The following is a 24156-nucleotide window of genomic DNA, read 5'->3' on the forward strand; positions in this document are numbered from 1 at the left end:
ATTTTTATGGAAATTGATGGAACAATTTTCGAAATTCACAAACATTTTTTGATTTAACTAACAGTTTTTGAAATACATGATCATTTTTTGAATCAGTGGACATTTTCTGAATGACTAAACTATGTTGTAAGTCACGAAATAGTTTTTGAATTTTAGGATATTTCTCCATTCATGAACACTTTTTTAATTGGCTATTTTTTCAATTTCATTAACAATTTTTGATAGAAAAACTTTTTAAAAAATCATGAATTTTATTTGATTTCCCAAAAAATTGTTTTTAAAATTTTGAACATTTATTGTGTAAGCAATTGTTTTTTACAAAACAGCGACCATATTTTAAATCCACTAACATTTTATGATTTATGAAAATTTTATGTCAAAATACTCATTTTTTTAATTTTCGAAACTTTTTTGAAATCCCAAACTATTTATTGTAGAAAAGAACGAAAACAGGAAAGAAAAATGAAAATAGAAAACAAAATCAAAGAAACAGGCCAGCCTGAAATGGGCCGGCCCAAACATACGTGTAGCTTCTTCTCCCAGCGTGCAGAGAGCATTATAGGAGGTCCCAACTGCAGGGCCGGCCCAGATGGGGGAATTCCCCTGTGTGAATTTTTTGTATCACTTATATGTGGCATTGAACTCATGAAGCATGCGCTATCCCTTCCAGCTCGCCGCCATGTCTGGCTCGGACAACCAGATGGACTTTCTTTCGTCCCTGTAAACGTTATGACGATATAATAAAAAGCTTCGGAATTTGTCTAAAAAGACTTATAAGTGGCATTGGTGGGTAATATTTTGCAACTTTAGAGGTAATTCCATGACGTACCACCAGAAGCACAATAGCCCCTTTACTATTATTAGGTACTCTTTTTTCCTTGTGGAGCTTTGGAAATGAGAGAATTTGAATATAGTAACTCTCGGAAACTCTTATTGGATGAGAGAGATTTAATATGATATTGGCATGGGTTCTACCAACTAACGAAGAAGTATTTGACTGGATAAACAGACAATTTCCTTTAATGGACGAACATTTTTATGAAAATTGGTGGAATAACTTTGGAAATTCATAAATATTTTTTTAGTTAACGCACATTTTTTTAACTTAACGAACATTTTTTGAAATACATGACCATTTTTTTGAATCTGTGAACGTTGTATGAATGAATAAACTAGTTTGTAAGTCATGAGCAGTTTTTCAATTTTTAGGATATTTTTCCCTTCATGAACATTTTTTCAATTGGTGAAATTTTGTTCAATTTCGTTAACAATTTTTAGTGCACAAACCTTTTTAAAAAATCATGAACATGATTATTTACCAAAGAAGCAAATTGTTTTTTACACAATCGTGGACATTTTTTTAACCCAGAAACATTTTATGATTTATGAAACATTTTTTTCAATACACAATATTTTTAATTTTCGAATTTTTGTGAAATCCTAAATTATTTAAAGTAGAAAAATCAAAAACAGAAAAGAGAAAGGAATAATAGAAAACAAAGTTAAAGAATAGGCCGACCGAACATGGGCCGGCCCAAACGGGCGCACTGTATCTTCAGCCAGCGCCTAGAGCGCAGTATAGGAGGTCCCTACTGCATGGGCCGGCCCAAGCGGGAGATTTATGTATCTCCCCCCCCCCCCCCCCCCACCCACATGTTGTAGTTTTTTTACAAAAAATATCTGTCATTACACATTTAGATTTATGCATCAGTCCCCCCCCCCCCCCCCCCCCCCCCCAAAAGTTACATTTCATGGTGGAAAGTTTGTATTGTCTGATACTGAACACCAATGTTTTCCCGTAAAAGAAAATAATGCCTATGCATATGCTTTTATATTATTATTATTGTTTCAAATTTATTCATATATTATTTTCAATTGTACAACCATAATTTTTCTTATCTCTCTCGTTCCACTACATGCTCCTAGTCAAAGATTTTTTTTAATAATGGGTGTTTTTATTAACTCAAAATATAGCATCAAGCGGATACAAAACATAATGAGCCACACCCAGTCTATGCATAACTAAGATGCACACAGCCAAAAGCAGAAGTCTGACAAAAATAAGATAAGAAAATCGACATATCGACAACAGTGAGTCATATAGTACCGACACTATGCCTCTGTCGAAGGAGGTGGTGGAGCGATCTGGAGATTATGCTGCCATCCATGTTGAGTAAATATCTCCGTGGCCACTTGCTCCAACCGCATAGACGCCGCCATGAACAACGGTTGATACTCCATTCGGTGTAGCATACACCATACTAGAGGCTGGGGCGCCACCTGAGGCGGGCCTATGCACACTTATTTTGTCTGGGCAGTTCGGTTGTCATGTTTGGTCATCAGTATCACTTATGTACATCAATATGGGCGTATGTTGTATTGTTTGAGTTCATTAGGATCTATCAGTATCACATCAATCAAACTACATATACTATGTTATTTGAGTTCAGAACCATCATAGGCAATGATACGTCTAACAAGGATATATAACATTTAATTCGAAAGGAAAGACAAAGTAGAATTAAGTGCTTCAGTTTGGCCGAAGAAAGGAACCTCATGATGCCATGACCAAGGAACCAAATATAAAAGAGCACCTTTCAGAGTACTCCAGAGGTATGACATCATCCATTTCCACATCAGAATCATCGGAATTCTCCTGATCTTCATTTCGATGTACCCAACACAAATGCTACATGGATTTTAGTCAGCTGCACTCCCCACTACTTCTACACTTCCCCTTTTTCACACCGAGGAGCAGAGACTGATGCAAGTTGATCGAACACAGAACAACATATAATTGCCTAGAGATGCGCTAGGCCTGAACAACATATAATTTACAAAATTAAAGTAAATTGAAAAATAGGATAAAACATAAAAGGAAAGACAAAATAAATAAAAGCAAAAGGGGGCAACCCCTCGCTGGGCCTCGGCCTAGCTGGCCACTGGGCTAGCTAGGCCGGCCCAGCCGCCTCCCTTAACCCCCCACTCCCCATCGAACCCTGGCCCGATCGCCCCACTTCCCCCACACCCCGTTGTCAGCCTCCCCACCTGTCGATCCCATCTGGATCGGGGAGGGGATCGCCCCCATCAACCCCGTCGCCGTCTCCGGATCGCCCGCTCGCCCATCGCCCGCCGGAGTCGCCGGGCCTCCTCCCTGCCGCCCGTCTCCGACTCGCCTCCTCTCTCGCTCCTCTTCCCTGACCCAATCTGGATCGGGAAGGGGCAATGCGCCCGACGCCCCCCTTCACCGACGCCGTGCGCCAACACCGCCGCCCGAAGACCTCGCCGTCGCCGGACCTCGCGTCGCCTCCTCGTATCCCTCCCCGACTCGCCTCCTCAAGCCATGACGACCCCCTTCTCGGCAACGCTGTGAGCCGCCCCCGTTTCCCTCCTCCTCTTTCCACCGCGTTCACCGTGTCGCCCGCCGTGCCCCTCGCCGCGCGCTCGCCCACCACCGCGCCAGCCCCGGTCCGCGCCCTCTCCTGCATGCTGGCGTGCGCATGACCCTAGCCGCGCCTGCGCCGTGATCCCCTTATCCGCCCCGCCTTCGTCCCGCGCTCGCCGCGGTCCCCATGCTCCCCGGCGCCCTCTTTCGGGGGTGCCGTCTGCCCCTGTCCCGCTGCTCGCTGCCGCGCCTCCCTCCCCCGCGCCTCGCCACCGCTCTGCTACTACGCTACTACTGCGCTGTGGCCGCCGCCGCTTCCCGCTGCTCTGCCAGCGCCGAAGCTCCCTGTTGGCTCCGCCGCTGCTCGCGTTTAACCGCCGGCCTAAACGGCCTACCCCCCCCCCCTCGCTAATGAACCCCCACTGACCCGCTGACACCAAGACCCACATCCCCTAATTAACCATTTAATAAATTTAAACTCTTAAATTAACATTAGTGTATGACATGTGGGTCCCCTATTAATTAAACTAATTTAATTAAAATCTATTAACTTCAAGTCTATGACATATGGGCCCCACTGAACATTTGACCAGTCAACGGTCCAGTCAAATGCTGACTGGATAGTTGACCAGAGGGCCCCACCAGTCAGCCTCTGTGCTGTTCTCCTGGGTACCTTTCTGAGTACACCTAGCATTTTGCATTTACAATATTTGTTTTAAAATAAATTAGAATAATTTCAAAAAAATGATTGAAACTTTTAAAATTAAAAAAAAATATCCGTAACTCGGATGAAATTACTTTATACATGGAAGTTGCTCAAAAAATGAGACGAATCCTAATACACAGTCCGTTCTTCTGCCACACGTCCCTAGCATAGCGAACATGCAACCACCCCCCTCCGGTTTGACTGTTCGAAAATGTCAAACACCGGGAATACTTTTCCGGATGTTTCCCCTTCACTAGTAGCACCTAGTACCGCGTGAGGCATACCTAGCACCACTTATTGTAATGTCATGCATCGTCATGCATCTGTTTGAATTGTATTCATTGTTTCTTGCTCCTCTTCTCTCCGGTAGACTACGAGACTGACGCCGGTGCTGCCCCGGTCGACTACGGTGTCCATGACCCCTCCTTGTCAGCAGAGCTTCCAGGCAAGCAAACCCCCTTGATCATCCCGATATCGCCTACTCTTTCCTCTACTGCTTGCATTAGAGTATTTTTACTGTTTGTCGGTTTGATCCTATACTGCTGCATGGCCTGTCTTTGATACTACTTATGTGTTATTTGTTAGTACGCCTGGAGAAAATGCCTTTGATTAGGGCATCTTCAACAGCGACCAGTAAATTTCGTCCCGTGTTCGTCCACGAATAGGGGATCAGTCCGCGGACACGGATACAGGAATTGGCCATCCAACGCTGTCCGCATATATTTAAAACACTTAAAAAAATAGGATGAAATTCATGCAAACACAGTGGATTTCATACAAACCGGACAAAATGTTTACATTTTGGACATATTTTTTTTACTAAAAACTCTACAGCCGGCGCCGGCGAATATCCACTCCGGCAACATGGATACCCTTGACTAGTCTACTGCCGGCCGCAGCAGATCTCCAATGTCGTCCCCATGTTCGGCAGCTGTGAGCCCTAGAGGTATATGCTTCAGCGCAAAGAGCGGCTCGCCTCCTACCGCTCATCGGAGTGGAACAACCAGTTGATGCTTCTGCCGATGGGGAAGGGTCCCTACGCTACACGGATTAGAGTTGGTTTTGGGTTGGGAACGGTGGTGGCCTGTCAGAGGGCAAGACACCGACTGTGTACGCTGGTGTCACCTGGTGTGGCATTCATGGGACCCAAGCGGCAGCGCCTCCTCAATGATGGCAGCGAGCGCGGACGTGTTGGACACCACCTCGTCGATGTCCGTGCAGCCCGCTTCTTTCTCTGTAGGAAGGACGCGGTTACGCTCGTGTTGACATCGGATGACTCGGTCACATGCACGAGAGGGGCGGTACAACATGGCACCGTCAATGGCAGCCATGATGCCCGCGCCACCGTGGTCCCTCCCAGTGCCGACCTGGAGCAACTTGCCACTCCTCGGCTCGTGACCGGCGGGCTTTACGGGCCACCTAGCCATTTTTTATGCCAGCCAACTCTTCTTCCTGCTCGTCAGATGTCATGGAGAAAACTGTTCAAGGAGGAACATGATGAGTGGACGCGTGATGCGCTTCTTGCCCAACATCTGACATTGTTTAAATAGCGAGGGGACACGAGAGGAGCCAACCGGCATTCTGTTCAATGCCAACTGGCTCGCGAACGAACATGTGGCCGGAGTAATTATCCTGGCACACACGCGGGTTTAATGGTGGAAGGCGGGCAGTCTGCAGGAATGAGGCGAGGATGTGTGTTTAGCCGGCGTGCAGCGGGCAGCGCCCTCGGCCGGCGTGCTGCTTCCATTGCGGAGGCAGTGAGAGGTCGCGTCCGCTCTGCAGCGCATGAATGCGGGCAGCTGGCGCAGAGCGGGAACGCCTGCGGGCGAGGGAGGAGGGGGTTTGGGTGGGCACGGGTGGTGAGAAGAGGTCATGGGTGTTGTCCGAACACCTGGAAAGCCCCCCTCCATGTTTGTCTCCGGTTTACGGGAGAAAGTACGTCCGGACCGTCTGATGGACCAATACAGGCCCGCATTGGATGGCACAACACGTCCGGACCATGTGGTCCGGATGGTTGTGGACAGTTTAATTGAGGGTCGACGTTGGAGATGCCTTAGAGTTTATGAATCCATTGTGTTTTTTAATCATAAAAAGCACTTATAACAAGTTATAAGGAAAGATACGTTTATATGTTAGGTTCGGACTCCAGCTTTCCTCTTACATATTCTTTATTCTGATCCGACTGATTCCAATAGAGTGAGCCTAGCGTTGTTTTTCTGGAAACATGCGGGATAAGGAGACATGCATACACATTCTTTCAAGCAAATCACATCCATTCTTTTTAACTCATTTTTCTTCTTTTAATAATATAATAGATCATTTATATTTTTATCTCAAACAGTTGATGTGTAATTTATACTGTAATCTGAGGATAATGTTTGGATTTACTTTCAAATATATTTGAAATGGCCATGATGGAATCACATCCATTTATTTTATTATTATTTGAATTTGATCCAAAAGATAAATAATGAGTAGAGGTCATGTCAACTTTTCTGAGAACTTTGCTAATCAAAATATAATTTGTATTTAAAAACATCTTTTTAGCACGCATGAAAAACATAACGCGTATCTTTTCACACATGATGAACGGTTGTCATAAGAACTCATGGCATGCCACAAGCTCCCTCCGACCCTGCCAACATTGTTACAGCTGCACTCGCAAGCTTTATCGTACATGATCATTTATACGATTTGCGTAAATCAAAATAAGATCTACAAACGAATAGAAGCTAGAACGTACCTTGGCATGCACACACATTGCAAGCCATACTAAGCTGATAAGTGTTAATAACTTGTACAACATATACAACACTTAAGACAAGTAAAAGCAATTTGATGAGTCATGGTCTATCAAAGGCACATTACTAGTCTAATCCATCTTAACAGGTCACACATGATTAAAACCTTGTTTGTGTGCAAGTCAAGCTTATCTAGTTTACATGTAACAACTTGTAGAACATTACAAAATTTATGTTTGCTAATAACCTCTAGAACACTACAACACTTGACATGTAAAAGGAATTTGATGAGTCATGGCCTACTAAAGCAAGTTATATTACTAGTCTTATCTACCTTAACAGGCCACACAAGATTACAAACTAAGTTCTGTGCCAGCCATGCTTATCTAGTTTATGCGTAACAATTTGCAGAAAATTACAAACTTAGTTTCAGAAAAATAGGCAATCTAGATTAGTGTTTGAGCTGTAAAGTGAATAAGATGAGTCATGTGTGTTATCACACCTTTTTGGTTGTGGAATGATAGTGCAACAACAAGGAACTTTAATGACCAGTCCAAGAATACACTTGTAAGTAGTGCCACCGAACACAACATACCAAATTATGATTTTGAGAAGCATCCAAACACTTCCACACAAGCAAATGCCAATTGTGAAAGAGATCATGCCATGGCAGCTATAAATAGGCCCGTAGCATGACGATCATCCTTCCTCATCCATCATTCTCATAAGTAGAGCACATCATTTAAGCCAAGCAAGCAGTGCTCAATACAAATCCACCATGAAGACCTTTCTCATCTTGCCCTCCTTGCTATTGTGGCGACCACCGCCACAACTGCAGTTAGAGTCCCAGTGCCACAATTGCAGCTACAAAATCCATCTCAGCAACAGCCACAAGAGCAAGTTCCATTGGTACAACAACAACAATTTCCAGGGCAGCAACAACCATTTCCACCACAACAGCCATATCCGCAGCCGCAACCATTTCCATCACAACAACCATATCTGCAGCTGCAACCATTTCCACAGCCGCAACTACCATATCCGCAGCCGCAACCATTTCGACCACAACAACCATATCCACAACCACAACCACAGTATTCGCAACCACAACAACCAATTTCGCAGCAGCAGCAACAACAACAACAACAACAAATCCTTCAACAAATTTTGCAACAACAACTGATTCCATGCAGGGATGTTGTATTGCAACAACACAACATAGCGCATGGAAGCTCACAAGTTTTGCAAGAAAGTACTTACCAGCTGGTGCAACAATTGTGTTGTCAGCAGCTGTGGCAGATCCCCGAGCAGTCGCGGTGCCAAGCCATCCACAATGTTGTTCATGCTATTATTCTGCATCAACAACACCACCACCACCAACAACAACAACAACCGTTGAGCCAGGTCTCCTTCCAACAGCCTCAGCAACAATATCCATCAGGCCAGGGCTCCTTCCAACCATCTCAGCAAAAGCCACAGGCCCAGGGCTCTTTCCAGCCTCAACAACTGCCCCAGTTTGAGGCAATAAGGAACCTAGCGCTACAGACGCTACCTGCAATGTGCAATGTGTATATCCCTCCATATTGCACCATTGCTCCATTTGGCATCTTCGGTACTAACTGAGATGAGAAGAACTCTAGTAGTAGATATATGATACACCGTTTTCTTAGTCCATGGTTTGGTCATTGTAGCGGTGAAAAAATAAAGTGACATGCACTATCATGTAAGAACCCGAACTATACTATTTCAAACTTGGGAATAAAAGACAAACACAGGTCTTGTCTACATATGATTGTTTGTTTGAGTTCCACTCATGTGCCCATTCACAAGTTCACCCCTAATTATATATATTATGCATTAAGTAGATATTTATGTTGCATTAATCTAAAGATAACAAAATGAGTCTGAAATTTGAGTTAAATTGAAGTATTTCCTTGGACTTTCAAATGGAGTATTATTAAAGTAGTAAGGACTATCCACATCCTTGGCTTGCCCTTGATCAATTATTTGCTGAGAAGCATTCAATTCGTCAATCAATTACATTGATTTTTGTGGCTGGTACTTCTCCTCAACATGATTATATTCATCGTGGCTACTCCAAATCGGCATGAATGAGGTACCGGTGCTCTGGAGCACTAGTACCTAACTGCTTCTCATGTGAAGGGGTGCGGGCGCGGGAGAGGTGTTTTTGGTGGGTCAGGGGAGTAAGAAGCGGCCGTGGCAGCGGTCCAGACGCCCACAAAGCCTCGTAGTTTGTTTTTTGGTTTACAGGAAAATGCACATCCAGACTAGCCTGCGGGCCGATATAGGACCGTATTGGATGGCAAAACATGTCCAGATGGTGTGAGCAGTTTGAGGGTTAGCTTTTGTAACGCCCGGTTAGTTATGCTATGGTAGTTCCCTGCTAATGATGTCACGTCACCACGATTACTGTTGTTAACCTCACAATGATTCAATCCCATTCAAATCCAAATTTAAAATAAAGGCAAACATCAAAAGTTTCAAACATTAAAACTAAAATCTTCGAGAGGTGAAAAATAATGCATAAGTAATTATGGTGGAGAAACCACACTTTTATAAAATGTTTAAATACTCTAAAAGGAATAAAACAGTGGCTTAAACTATTATTTAAATTCTTTTAAAATAGTAAAAATGTTCTAACTAAATTAATTGGGTACCAAACTTTTGGTGGCAGTGGTATATTTAGTAGAAAAAATTTAGATGCTAATTATATAATTTACAAAATTAAAGTAAATTGAAAAATAGGATAAAACATAAAAGGAAAGACAAAACAAATAAAAGCAAAAGGGGGCAACCCCTCGCTGGGCTTCGGCCTAGCTGGCCACTAGGCTAGCTAGGCCGGCCCAGCCGCCTCCCTTAACCCCCCACTCCCCATCGAACAATAGCCCGATCGCCCCACTTCCCCCACACCCCCTCATCAGCCTCCCCACCTCTCGATCCCATCTGGATCGGGGAGGGGATCGCCCCCATCGACCCCGTCGCCATCGCCGAATCACCCGCTCGCCCATCGCCCACCGGCGTCGCCGGGCCTCCTCCCCGCCGCCCGTCTCCGGCTCTCCTCCCCTCTCGCTCCTGTTCCCCGACCCGATATGGATCGAGAAGGGGCAATGAGCCCGACGCCCCCCTCCATCGACGTTGTGCGCCAGCACCACCACCCGAAGACCTCGTCGTCGCGGGACCTCGCGTCGCCTCCTCGTATCTCTCCCCGACTCGCCTCCTCAAGCCACGCCGACCCCCTTCTCGGCAACGCTGTGAGCCGCCCCCGTTTCCCTCCTTCTCTTTCCACCGTGTTTGATAAGTCTCCAACGTATCTATAATTTTTGATTGTTCCATGCTATATTATATTCTGTTTTGGATGATTAATGGGATTTATTATACACTTTTATATTATTTTTTGGACTAACCTATTAACCGGAGGCCCAGCCCAAATTGCTGTTTTTTTGCCTATTTCAGTGTTTCGCAGAACAAGAATATCAAACGGAGTCCAAACGGAATGAAACCTTCGAGAATGTGATTTTCGGAAAAAACGTGATCCAGAGGACTTGGAGTGGACATCAAGCAACAGACGAGGAAGCCACGAGGTAGGGGGCGCGCCTACCCTCCTGGGCGCACCCTCCACCCTCGTGGGCCCCTCGTGGCTCCACCGATCTACTTCTTCCTCCTATATATACCTACGTACCCCCAAACCATCAGAAGCGACCACAAAAACCTAATTCCACCGCCGCAACCTTCTGTACCCGTGAGATCCCATCTTGGGGCCTTTTCCGGCGTCCTGCCGGAGGGGGCATTGATCACGGAGGGCTTCTACATCAACACCATAGCCTCTCCGATGATGTGTGAGTAGTTTACCTCAGACCTTCGGGTCCATAGTTATTAGCTAGATGGCTTCTTCTCTCTCTTTGGATCTCAATACAAAGTTCTCCTCGTTTCTCTTGGAGATCTATTTGATGTAACTCTTCTTTTTGCGGTGTGTTTGTCGAGATCCGATGAATTGTGGGTTTATGATCAAGATTATCTATGAACAATATTTGAATCTCCTCTGAATTCTTTTATGTATGATTGGTTATCTTTGCAAGTCTCTTCGAATTATCAGTTTGGTTTGGCCTACTAGATTGATCTTTCTTGCAATGGGATAAGTGCTTAGCTTTGGGTTCAATCCTGCAGTGTCCTTTCCCAGTGACAGCAGGGGCAGCAAGGCACGTATTGTATTGTTTCCATCGAGGATAAAAAGATGGGTTTTATATCATGTTGCATGAGTTTATCCCTCTACATCATGTCATCTTGCTTAAAGCGTTACTCTGTTTTTATGAACTTAATACTCTAGATGCATGCTGGATAGCGGTCGATGTGTGGAGTAATAGTAGTAGATGCAGAATCGTTTTGGTCTACTTGTCACGGACGTGATGCCTATATACATGATCATACCTAGATATTCTCATAACTATGCTCAATTCTATCAATTGCTCGACACTAATTCGTTTACCCACCATAATACTTATGCTCTTGAGAGAAGCCACTAGTGAAACCTATGGCCCCCGGGTCTATTTTCCATCATATTAATCTTCCGTCAACAAGCTATTTCTATCTTTATTTACCTTGTAATCTTTACTTTTACTCTTTATCATAAAAATACCAAAAATATTATCTTATCATCTCTATCAGATCTCACTCTCGTAAGTGACCGTGAAGGGATTGACAACCCCTTTATCGCGTTGGTTGCGAGGTTCTTATTTGTTTGTGTAGGTGCGTGGGACTTGAGTGTGGCCTCCTACTGGATTGATACCTTGGTTCTCAAAAACTGAGGAAAATACTTACGCTACTTTACTACATCACCCTTTCCTCTTCAAGGGAAAACCAACGCAGTGCTCAAGAGGTAGCAAGAAGGATTTCTAGCACCGTTGCCGGGGAGTCTACGCACAAGTCAAGACATACCAAGTACCCGTCACAAACTCTTATCCCTCGCATTACATTATTTGCCATTTGCCTCTCGTTTTCCTCTCCCCCACTTCACCCTTGCCGTTTTATTCGCCTCCTCTTTCCCTTCGCCTCCTTTTCGTTTGCTTCTTGTTTGCTCGTGTGTTGGATTGCTTGTTTGTCGCGATGGCTCTACCTAGATTTGGTGATCTTCCATTAAAAGGTTAGAAGAGATTGAAAGCAACGTCAGAAGTTTCATGACTTTACAATTTGAGCATAACAATTTCTTTAGAAACGAGCTTAAGGAACAAAAAAGCTTTATGGGTTACATGAATAAAGAGCTCAACGATATGTCTAAGGAATTTTATGGTCTGAAATCTTAGATTTCTCATCTCGAAAAATTAATTGCTGAAATTTCGGATAAGCAGGCCACCTTAGTTAATAAGATGGCCGCTAAACCGGTAATTTTTATGAGAATAAAGATGAAGATCTAAAAGTTATTGATGTGTCCCCTATTAAATCTTAGTTTTGCAATATGAATCTTGATAATGATGTGACTGGAGATGAGTCAACTTTAGTTAAAAGGCGTCCCAAAAATTCGGAGTTTTTAGATCTTGATGCAAAATTTGGTAAAAGTGGGATTGAAGAGGTCAAAACTTTAGATATCAATGAACCCACTATCTTGGATTTCAAGGAATTTAATTATGATAATTGCTCTTTGATATATTTTATTTCCTTGTTGCAATCCGTGTTAAATTCTCCTCATGCTTATAGTCAAAATAAAGCTTTTACTAAACATATCGTTGTTGCTTTGATGCAATCTTATGAAGAAAAACTTGAGTTGGAAGTTTCTATCCCTAGAAAACTTTATGATGAATGGGAAACTACAATTAAAATTAAAATTAAAGATCATGAATGCTATGCTTTGTGTGATTTGGGTGCTAGTGTTTCCACGATCCCAAAAACTTTGTGTGATTTGCTAGGTTTCCGTGAATTTGATGATTGTTCTCTAAATTTGCATCTTGCGGATTCCACCATCAAGAAACCTATGGGAAGAATTAATGATGTTATTATTGTTTCAAATAGGAACTATGTGCCCGTAGATTTTATTGTTCTTGATATAGATTGCAATCCTTCATGTCCTATTATTTTTGGTAGACCTTTCCTTAGAACGATTGGTGCAATTATTGATATGAAAGAAGGAAATATTAGATTCCAATTTCCGTTAAGGAAAGGTATGGAACACTTTCCTAGAAAGAAAATAAAATTACCTTATGAATCTATTATGAGAGCTACTTATGGATTGCCTACCAAAGATGGCAATACCTAGATCTATCCTCGCTTTTATGCCTAGCTAGGGGCGTTAAATGGTAGCGCTTGTTGGGAGGCAACCCAAATTTTATTTTAGTTTTTTTGTTTTTTTGCTTCTGTTTAGGAATAAATCTTTGATCTAGCCTCTGGTCAGACTTGTTTTTATGTTTTAATTAGTGTTTGTGCCAAGTTAAACCTATAGGATCTTCTTGGATGATAGTTATTTGATCTTGCTGAAAATTCCAGAAACTTTCTGTTCACGAAAACAATTGTTAAAAATCACCAGAACGTGATAAAATACTGATTCCAATTGCAGTAGATCAATAAACAAATTATCTAGGTCTTCCTATTTTGGTAGATTTTTCTGAGTTACATAAGTTTGTGTTAGTTACAGATTACTACAGACTGTTCTGTTTTTGACAGATTCTGTTCTTCGTGTGTTGTTTGCTTATTTTGATGAATCTATGGCTAGTAAAATAGTTTATAAACCATAGATAAGTTGGAATACATTAGGTTTAACACCAATATAAATAAATAATGAGTTCAATACAGTACCTTGAAGTGGTGTTTTGTTTTCTTTCGCTAACGGAGCTCACGAGATTTTCTGTTAAGTTTTGTGTTGTGAAGTTTTCAAGTTTTGGGTAAAGATTTGATGGATTATGGAACAAGGAGTGGCAAGAGCCTAAGCTTGGGGACGCCCAAGGCACCCCAAGGTAAATCTAAGGACACCAAAAATCCAAAGCTTGGGGATGCCCCGGAAGGTATCCACTCTTTAGTCCTCGTCCATCGGTAACTTTACTTGGAGCTATATTTTTATTCACCACATGATAAGTGTTTTGCTTGGAGCGTCTTGTATGATTTGAGTATTTGCTTTTTAGTTTACCACATTCATACTTCCTGTACACACCTTTTGAGAGAGACACACATGATTCAGAATTTATTAGAATACTCTATGTGCTTCACTTATATCTTTTGAGCTATATAGTTTTTGCTCTAGTGCTTCACTTATATCTTTTAGAGCACGGTGGTGGTTTTGTTTTATAGAAACTATTTTTCTCTCATGCTTCACTTATATCATTTTGAGAGTCCTACATAACAGCATGGTAATTTGCTTAAATTGAGAAATTAGTCCTAATATGATAGGCATCCAAGATTAGTAAAAACTTTCTTATAAGTGCGTTGAATACTAAGAAAAGTTTGATGCTTGATGATTGTTTTGAGATATGGAGGTAGTGATATTAAAGTTGTGCTAGTTGAGTAGTTGTGAATTTGAGAAATACTTGCGTTGAAGTTTGCAAGTCCCGTAGCATGCACGTATGGTAAACGTTGTGTAACAAATTTGAAACATGAGGTGTTCTTTGATTGTCCCCCTTATGAGTGGCGGTCGGGGACGAGTGATGGTCTTTTCCTACCAATCTATCCACCTAGGAGCATGCGCGTAGTGCTTGGTTTTTGATGACTTGTAGATTTTTGCAATAAGTATGTGAGTTCTTTATGACTAATGTTGAGTCCATGGATTATACGCACTCTCACCCTTCCATCATTGCTAGCATCTTCGGTACCATGCATTGCCCTTTCTCACCTTGAGAGTTGGTGCAAATTTCGCCGGTGCATCCAGACCCGGTGATACGATACGCTCTGTCACACATAAACCTCCTTATATCTTCCTCAAAACAGCCACCATACCTACCTGTTATGGCATTTCCATAGCCATTCCGAGATATATTGCCGTGCAACTTTCCACCGTTCCGTTTATCATGACACGTTTCAACATTGTCATATTGCCTTGCATGATCATGTAGTTGACATCGTATTTGTGGCAAAGCCACCGTTCATAATTTTTCATACATGTCACTCTTGATTCATTGCCCATCCCGGTACACCGCCGGAGGCATTCATATAGAGTCATACTTTGTTCTAGTATCGAGTTGTAATCATTGAGTTATAAATAAATAGAAGTGTGATGAACATCATTCATAGAGCATTGTCCCAAAAAAAGGAGAAAGGCCAAATGAAAAAAAGGCCCAAAAAAAGGGGCAATGTTACTATCCTTTTTCCATACTTGTGCTTCAAAGTAGCACCATGGTCTTTATGATAGAGAGTCTCTTGTTTTGTCACTTTCATATACTAGTGGGAATTTTCCATTATAGAACTTGGCTTGTATATTCCCACAATGGGCTTCCTCAAATGCCCTAGGTCTTCGTGAGCAAGCAAGTTGGATGCACACCCACTTAGTTTCTTTTGTTGAGCTTTCATGCATTTATAGCTCTAGTGCATCCGTTGCATGGCAATCCCTACTCCTTGCATTGACATCAATCGATGGGCATCTCCCTAGCTCGTTGATTAGCCGCGTCAATGTGAGACTTTCTTTTCTTTTTGTCTTCTCCACATAACCCCCCATCATCATATTCTATTCCACCCATAGTGCTATATCCATGGCTCACGCTCATATATTGCGTGAAAGTTGAAAAAAGTTTGAGATTACTAAAGTATGAAACAATTGCTTGGCTTGTAATCGGGGTTGTGCATGATGAGAGCATTCTTGTGTGACGAAAATGGGGCATGACCAAACTATATGATTTTGTAGGGATGAACTTTCTTTGGCCATGTTATTTTGAGAAGACATAATTGCTTAGTTAGTATGCTTGAAGTATTATTACTTTTATGTCAATATTAAACTTTTATCTTGAATCTTTCGGATCTGAATATTCATACCACAAATAAGAGAATTACATTGAAAATTATGCTAAGTAGCATTCCACATCAAAAATTCTGTTTTTATCATTTACCTACTCGAGGACGAGCAGGAATTAAGCTTGGGGATGCTTGATACGTCTCCAACGTATCTATAATTTTTGATTGTTCCATGCTATATTATATTCTGTTTTGGATGATTAATGGGCTTTATTATACACTTTTATTATTTTTGGGACTAACCTATTAACCGGAGGCCTAGCCCAAATTGTTGTATTTTTTTGCCTATTTTAGTGTTTCGCAGAAAAAGAAAATCAAACGGAGTCCAAACGGAATGAAACCTTCGGGAACGTGATTTTCGGAACAAATGTGATCCAGAGGACTTGGAGTAGACGTCAAGGAATAGACGAGGAAGCCATGAGGTAGGGGGGCGCGCCCTCCACCCTCGTGGCTCCACCGACCTACTTCTTCCTCCTATATATACCTACGTACCCCCAAACCATCAGAAGCGACCACGAAAACCTAATTCCACCGCCGCAACCTTCTGTACCCGTGAGATCCCATCTTGGGGCCTTTTCCGGCGTCCTGCCGGAGGGGGCATTGATCACGGAGGGCTTCTACATCAACACCATAGCCTCTCCGATGATGTGTGAGTAGTTTACCTCAGACCTTCGGGTCCATAGTTATTAGCTAGATGGCTTCTTCTCTCTCTTTGGGTCTCAATACAAAGTTCTCCTCGTTTCTCTTGGAGATCTATTTGATGTAACTCTTCTTTTTGTGGTGTGTTTGTCGAGATCCGATGAATTGTGGCTTTATGATCAAGATTATCTATGAACAATATGTGAATCTCCTCTGAATTCTTTTATGTATGATTGGTTATCTTTGCAAGTCTCTTCGAATTATCAGTTTGGTTTGGCCTACTAGATTGATATTTCTTGCAATGGGAGAAGTGTTTAGCTTTGGGTTCAATCTTGCGGTGTCCTTTCCCAGTGACAGCAGGGGCAGCAAGGCACGTATTGTATTGTTGCCATCGAGGGTAAAAAGATGGGGTTTATATCATATTGCATTAGTTTATCCCTCTACATCATGTCATCTTGCTTAAAGCGTTACTCTGTTATTATGAACTTAATGCTCTAGATGCATGCTGGATAGCGGTCGATGTGTGGAGTAATAGTAGTAGATGCAGAATCGTTTCGGTCTACTTGTCACGGACGTGATGCCTATATACATGATCATACCTAGATATTCTCATAACTATACTCAATTCTATCAATTGCTCGACAGTAATTCGTTTACCCACCGTAACACTTATGCTCTTGAGAGAAGCCACTATTGAAACCTATGGCCCCCGGGTCTATTTTCCATCATATTAATCTTCCGTCAACAAGCTATTTCTATCTTTATTTACCTTGCAATCTTTACTTTTACTCTTTATCATAAAAATACCAAAAATATTATCTTATCATCTCTATCAGATCTCACTCTCGTAAGTGACCGTGAAGGGATTGACAACCCCTTTATCGCGTTGGTTGCGAGGTTCTTATTTGTTTGTGTAGGTGCGTGGGACTTGAGTGTGGCCTCCTACTGGATTGATACCTTGGTTCTCAAAAACTGAGGGAAATAATTACACTACTTTACTGCATCACCCTTTCCTCTTCAAGGGAAAACCAACGCAGTGCTCAAGAGGTAGTAGTGTTCACCGCGCCGCCCGCTGTGCCCCTCGCCGCGCGCACGCCCACCACCGCGCCAGCCCCCGCTCAGCGCCCTCTCCTGCACGCTTGTGCGCGCATGACCCTAGCCACGCCCGCGCCGTGATCCCCTTGTCCGGCCCGCCTTCGTCCCACGCTCGCCGTGGCCCCCATGCTCCCCCGTGCCATCTTTCCGGGGCATCGGCTGCCCCTGTCCCGCTGCTCGCTGCCACGCCTCCCCCGCCCGCGCCTCGCCACCGCTCTACTGCTACGCTACTATTGCGCTGTGGCCGCCGCCGCTTCCCGCTGCTCTGCCAGCGCTGAAGCTCCCGGTTGGCTCTGTCGCTGCTCACGTTTAACCGCCGGCCTAAACGGCCTAACCCCCCCCCCCCTCGCTAATGAACCCCCACTGACCCGCTGACACCGGGACCCACATCCCCTAATTAACCATTTAATAAATTAAAAATCTTAAATTAACATTAGTGTATGACATGTGGGTCCCCTATTAATTAAACCGATTTTATTAAAATCTATTAACTTTGAGTCTATGACATATGGGCCCCACTAAACATTTGACCAGTCAACGGTCTAGTCAAATGCTGACCGGACAGTTGACCAGAGGGCCCCACCAGTCAGCCTCTGTGCTGTTCTGCTGGGTACCTTTCTAAGTACACCTAGCATTTTGCATTTACAATATTTGTTTTAAAATAAATTAGAATAATTTCAAAAAAAGATTAAACTTTTAAAATTAAAATAAAATAATCCGTAACTCGGATGAAATTACTTTATACATGCAAGTTGCTCAAAAAACGAGACGAATCCGAATACACAGTCCGTCTGTCTGCCACACGTCCCTAGCATAGCAAACATGCAACCATCCCCCTCCGGTTCGACTGTCCGAAAATGTCAAACACGGGGAATACTTTTCCGGATGTTTCCCCTTCACCATTAGCACCTAGTACCGCGTGAGGGCATACCTAGCACCACTTATGGTAATGTCATGCATCGTCATGCATCTGTTTGCATTGTATTCATTGTTTCTTCCTCCTCTTCTCTCCGGTAGACTACGAGACCGACGTCGGTGCTGCCCCGGTTGACTACGGTGTCCATGACCCCTCCTTGTAAGCAGAGCTTCCAGGCAAGCAAACCCCCTTGATCATCCCGATATTGCCTACTCTTTCCCTCTACTGCTTGCATTAGAGTATTGTTACTGTTTGTCGGTTTGATCCTATACTGCTGCATGGCTTGTCTTTGATACTACTTATGTGTTATTTGTGTAGATTTGTCAAGGCAAAATGAGTCTATAGCCTAATAAATGAAGTGTTGCATGTTACCACACATATGTTAATCCCCACTATAGAGGTAGTAACATAGACTAGTAACATGTGCATGTTACTACCCATTGTGGCCAGTCTATGTTACCACTTTCCTCTCTTTCTTCATTTATTGCTTGCCACATCATCTATTTTATCTAGGTATGTGTGATATTACTACCTATGTTACTCCCACTGTGGGTAGTCTAAGCAGGCTATAAGGAATAGAATAATATATATGTGCTTATTAGTTGGAGGAAAGAGAAGAGAAGCGGGCTCTTGGTTAGTAGAGCCAGCTACAACACGAGACCCAAGCACTTTGTGAGGATGTAAGGTGGCCAACTATTGATAAACTAGTACGTATATAAAAATTATTATTGCACATGGCCGCTAAGAGGTTGGCTGTATATGACATGACAACTTCTTATAGCCGACCCTTGGCTGTATTATTAACCATGCTCTTAGTGAGGTAGCTAGTATATCATAGACGACTAGCTAGTATCAGACTAGCCAAAGTGGGAGTAACTTCAGCAGTAACATCGACTCCAACTCAGCAAACTTGCTTATGTGGGAGTAAACCGTGCCCAATGCAAAATACAATCCCAGTCGTAATTTTTTCAGGAAACGTGTGGGATCCCAAACGAAAAGTACATGTCACTCTTGCGGCAACCGTCGGTGATACCCAATAAATAACAAACGGTCTGCAGCACTTGTATGTGTGCGAAGAGGCTCCTGAACCGTTTGTGATAGAACATTATCGTAGACGATAATTGTTGGCAAACGTGTGCGGTGGAGTCTAGCATGGCAGACAGGTTACGCAGAAAACTCGTGTGCGATGGGGCACAAATCGCACACAGTTCATATGTTGGCCCGTGTGCCTTACATACTGTTTCCCAAACGGTTTGTTACGACAGACCGTATGGTTTCAGTGCGTCATTAGAAACGCTTAATCACCGATACCACACGTGCGAAAGAATTTAGTGTGTGCTGCATCGCACACGATTACATTTTGGAAGGCCTCTGGATCACTGCTCCATATCCCCGACGGTTTCTGGGTCGTGTGGGAAGTACACCCTATCGCACACACTCACTTGGCGACGGTTCCAAATGCCATCGCGGAAAGGGGTTGAAAACAGTTTGTTTAGGACCGACGCGTACCATTGTCTATCTATCTATCTAACTATCTATCTACCTATCTATCTATCCATCTATCTATCTATCTATCTATCTATCTACCTATCTATCTATCCACCTATCCATCTATCTATCTATCCATCTATCCATCCATCTATCCATCTATCTATCTATCTATCTATCTATCTATCTATCTATCCATCGATCCATCTATCCATCCATCGATCCATCCATCTATCCATCCATCTATCTATCCATGCATCCATGTATCCATCTATCCATCTATCGATCTATCCATATATCGATCTATCCATCTATCTATCCATCTATCCATCTATCGATCTATCCATCTATCTATCTATCTATCCATCTATCGATCTTTCCATCTATCTATCCATCTACCTATCTATCTATCCATCTATCTACCTACCTATCTATCTATCTATCTATCTATCTATCTATCTATCTATCTATCCATCCATCCATCTATCTATCCATCCATCTGTCCATCCATCCATCTATCTACCTACCTACCTACCTACCTACCTATCTATATATCTATCTATCTATCTATCTATCTAAAGGAAATATGCCCTAGATGCAATAATAAAGTTGTTATTTATATTACTTAAACTAGCAGAGTCACCCGCGCATTTGCGCGGCTAGATTGACTACATATATTGTTATATTTGGGATTATTTTTCTATGCCAACTTTGTGGCCTCTTACTCAGATATTATCTAATTTAATTTACCACCACCATATGTTATATCCATAGATTATAATTAAAAGGCAACTTGCGACGAAACATGGTCAGATTATTGAGTGCTCAGAAGACGGGCGCAATATCATATATAGACTTCTATACCAATCTTCATGGTTCCCATCTTTGATCCTCTCCTCGTCCCTTGGTATCTATCTTTGCACCCAATATGTCTTTGGAGTTCCAAGAATTGGATCTTAGCATGAATGGCTTCAAAGTGTACCAAATGTTCTCTTGTTCCTCCCAAATTAATTACTGGTTGCATTCTTAGTTGCTTTGACATTCTTGGTTAATGCAATGTCTTGCCTACCAATATATGCATCCACACACGATCATATTTATATGACCACTTACCTCTGTATTCTGGTATTTGCGCTTCAGAATTTTTCTCTCATTCAGTTTATTCATAGATTAAAAACGTCGATCGTTTCTTTATTGGTTTGCATTATCTTGTTTGCCGAATGTAAGCATCCACACATGCTCGTCATGATATGATTGGTCATCATTGTATATTTGTATTTGTGTGTTGATAGCTTAAGGATTTTCTCGGATTCACTTCATAGTTTAAGGATTTTCTCGCATTCAATTTATTCTACCTTATTCATTTTCATGTTTCTTTATTGTATTCATATCCATTCTTACAATATATTTTCCAAGATATGAACTCAACTACTAATTACGTAGTTTTTCATGAAATTTTACATGTAAAAGTGGTACAAATGCATAAACCCAATTTTTTTTAAAACACGTTGACTTACAAAAAGGACAATTCAAGCTGCATGTACGTCCGACTCATGTTTACCTGACAATGTCGATGTTGATTTCAGCAGTAAATGAGCTGTGTGTGACCTTTGCGCTTTCCGGTATTCTTCTAACCTGTGTGCTTTATGATCAGTTTGTTGTGCTTAGTACTGGACACTGGAGTATACTATCATATTTGATACAAATAAATCCGAACTGCTATAGGTATGATCCACTGTATAGTTAATGGTGGTGGTAATTAATATATGTGGTTAAATACTTGCGCTCCTTAGGTGGGGAGTTGGATTTGTATTTGCCTAAAATGAATTTCAGATTTCGTATCAGTGGTGAAGCCAGCCGGAAGAACCTCTGCGTCATTATTAATTTTGGTGATATTTTTCATCATAGTGTAGAATAATTTTAGTGCTTATTCCGCAAAAAAATGGCCTCAACTGACCCCATAGCTTGTATGTTGCGCCACCACTGTTTCGTATATCTTATTACATCCGTTGTTTTTAGATCTAGATGCATAACTTTGACAATTTTTAATAGATATGTGTCTGTATAAAAAATTATAAATGCTATGATAATTTGATTAATTATGATGAATAAAATGGTATTGCTTTGACTTGATCCCTCTAACAATTTATAGGAATGCTCTTAAATATTTCTGCTTCATTTGATCTCATTATAGCCTGCCTAAATTACATGGCTTAATCGCCTTTTTTCTTTTATCTTAGTTCATTTCCGTAAATTCATTTGTACTATATATGCTCCCGTACATTCATTTTTTTAATTGCTCACATTTTTTTGAGGCATTTTGAGTTTCTCACGTACGCTCAAACGCCCAAGAAAACACATATAGTGTTCGCTACGCCCAAGAAAACACATTGAGGCAGTAATTTCTTCAGGCAAGATCGATTGGCAGCTAATTAAGTAGGCTGGATGGCATTGAGAAATCCAAAAACGATTTACATACACATGGTAGATCGTCTCTCTCTCTCCTTCCACCCCTTCCTTTCATGGCTATCGTAGACTGCACCATGTGGCATTCAAACTTTTCTCAAGGGGAGAGTTTCCTCACACACACACACACACACATGCACATACGCAAGCACACGCACACACGTGTAGTACAAACTTAGAATTTTTGGAAATAATGGGAGGCCGAGCAACGGCCATGTGAAAATATGAGGTATATAGCTTGTGGATTTCCTTTCAGTGTACAAGGCCTGCATGAGGAATGGATAAAAAATTATATCTTTGATTCCCTTAGTTAAATCTTATCCTTCATCGTCAATTATGACTAAGCATACATAGTAACCGCTAGTTTCTCTTATATGCTTCCGAGAAGATAAGACTGGATATTTTAGTTGCTATTAATTATTTCCCTTCTTTCGCTAAATAGTAGTCAAACATGTTATTAATGTATTTTGTAAGGATAAGGTCGAGCATCATGGCCACTATGTTCTATATATACTGAATTTGGTGTTCAGTATGACATAACAAACACATATTGTGAGAAGGAGTAGTGTACATTGTTCTCTAGTGCACTTTGTTCAGCAAGTTGGGTGAAAATGTTGAATAGAACCATCAAGTTTTCATACTTTTTTTCATGGCACAGGTTTGCCTTCTCATGATGATGGCCGCACCGTTTGCACAAGCTGCTGGGAGGCCTGTGGCCTCCTTACCATGGGTAGCGGGGTGTTGCCCGAGGAACTATTTGTGTTGTGGTGTTGGTGCCGTTGCCCCGACATCCCATGCATCACAGGCCACCTCTGTACCTTGAGTTATGGTTTCGCCTGATCTCCTCTCATAACATAGTTGATATAACATAGTAGCATCACAAAGGTTGCATGGTTTCATTGATTCATCTCTTTTCTACTCCTTCAAACTTGTGATGCCACTTTTGAACAATGTCATTGCTATGTCTTCTTATAACTAATAAAATGGGAGGATATTTTCATCTTATTTGAATTGTGTTGTAACATTACCTACTAATGTGGATGATCTGAGTGGGACTACATAGATCGGATCTTCTAAAGATGTAATCTAGGACTTTGCGAGATGATGAAATTGTCCTTTATCTTGGTCGACACCTTTTCGTAGAAGTGTTGGTCGGCCATCTGTGTCTTTTTGCGGTGCATGCCGTAGAATCCTCCATGTTTTGTAGTTGTACAATAACCTTTGAGGCAACCGGGGGTGGTACGTCTGAGGAAGTCGGTGGCCCAGGAATATTCATAATAAGATCTTGACCATGGATGCCAAGTAATTTGCCCCGTGCTGATGTCGTCGGGCGACCCGCTCACTTATGTTTTGACTCAAGGAGTCGCTATGTTCACCGAGTCGCGAGACAGTGGGAGGAAGGAGACGAAGGTCCCAAACGTCAGACCAAAAAGGTGGACTAGGGCTCGCCCTAGTTGTGCTCTCGGGTATTTTCAGTTACTAGTAGGAGTAAGAAGCATTGCAAATTGCTCCCTCTGTTCAATCCGTATATATGTAGTCCATATTCATATATTCAAAATATTTTATATTTGTGAACGAAGGAAGTAATTAATTGTAATGCAACAATTTCAGGGGAGGCCAGTCAACAGCTAACTAAATGTGCTGGATGAGACTGGAGAAATGTATAAACGATTTACACATGATAGAACTACTCTTTTCTTGTTAAGAAATGGAAGAATGGATGATTTTATCCGTTCGGAACAAAACCCAATATTCATCCAGTTAGACGTTGTTCTGAATT

At 42.1% G+C, this 24156-nt stretch overlaps 2 pseudogenes; one reads left to right on the top strand and one right to left on the bottom strand.

The window, feature by feature from the left end:
* Positions 1-24156, bottom strand: part of LOC120966774 (uncharacterized) — a 35931-nt pseudogene that overhangs the window by 9536 nt on the left and 2239 nt on the right.
* On the top strand, positions 7596-8619 carry LOC109760460 (alpha/beta-gliadin A-II-like; annotated as a pseudogene).

Source organism: Aegilops tauschii, chromosome 6 (assembly GCF_002575655.3).
Source record: "Aegilops tauschii subsp. strangulata cultivar AL8/78 chromosome 6, Aet v6.0, whole genome shotgun sequence".
Classification (NCBI taxonomy): Eukaryota; Viridiplantae; Streptophyta; class Magnoliopsida; order Poales; family Poaceae; genus Aegilops; species Aegilops tauschii.